Here is a 1,009-nt window from a genome sequence, read left to right as displayed (position 1 = left end):
CCCTCTCTCAACCGGCCCCCCCCTTTTCCTTTTTTTTTTTTTTTTCTTTTGTTTTTGTTTTTTTTTTTTTCCCCTCTTTTCCTTTTCACACTGAATTTTGCTGGCACCTGTGTCCGGAAAGCCCCGTGCCTCTCCCAACTGCTTTCAAGTGGTGGTTTGCTGCAGGACAGCAGGTGAGACCAGAAACCATCCTGATGGGCAACCAGAAACGCCCCCGGGAGATGGGGGGAGGAGGGAAGGTGCCAGGGTGGTGGTACCCAATCTCCGCTTCCCTCCAGCTGACTCCTGAGCATGGGGGACGGGATGAGTGTCCCTGGCACCGAGCGGGTACCTGGAGCTTTGGGGCTGTCCCCTGCCAGGGCACAAGGGGAGAGGAATGCCCAGGGCATGGGCAGCGTTCCCTCAGTGGGCTGTCACAGAGACCTGTGTCTCCAGGCAGGAGGTGTAACAGCTCCAGGACTGGTGGGATCTCTTACGTGGAGAGGTGATGGGGTAGACCTGGAAGGTGACTGGAGACAGGAACAGGAGTGAGAGGGGTCTGTAAGCTGGAAACAGTGAATTTAGTGGCTTGGGTGGTGGAGGAGAAAGGCCAGTCCCCTAATCAAAGATTTTGCCCTGCAGGTTTTTGGGGGCCATCGTTCCCTTGGCCCCTCTTTCCTCAAGGAGCATCTCCTTTGGCTCAGCTCTCACTGGGGAAGCTGTGGGTCAGAAGGTGTCATCATCAGTGAGAGTCTGTGCTGACCAGTTGGGACGTGACATCGGTGTGGCAGCCGACAGGCATTGCCAGTGTAATCCCAGGCTCTGCAAAATTGATGAGAGAAGATGCGTTAGCTGCCAAAAAGGCCAAGAATTGAGACAAAAAATGAATTAATGTGACAAGAGGTTTAAAACTTCAAGCACAGGCCACCTGTGTGGTGAGCAGAAGTCAGACCAGCAGGTCCCAGCTCCTTCCAAATCTGTGCCTGTGTCATCATCATCCTGGTGCTGAGCTGCTGCGGTGCCTCTCCCG

The sequence above is a fragment of the Charadrius vociferus genome, unplaced genomic scaffold (genome assembly GCF_000708025.1).
Source record: "Charadrius vociferus isolate BGI_N301 unplaced genomic scaffold, ASM70802v2 scaffold473, whole genome shotgun sequence".
Taxonomy (NCBI): Eukaryota; Metazoa; Chordata; class Aves; order Charadriiformes; family Charadriidae; genus Charadrius; species Charadrius vociferus.
The sequence above is the reverse complement of the archived record's forward strand: the minus strand, read 5'-3'. Positions refer to the sequence as shown.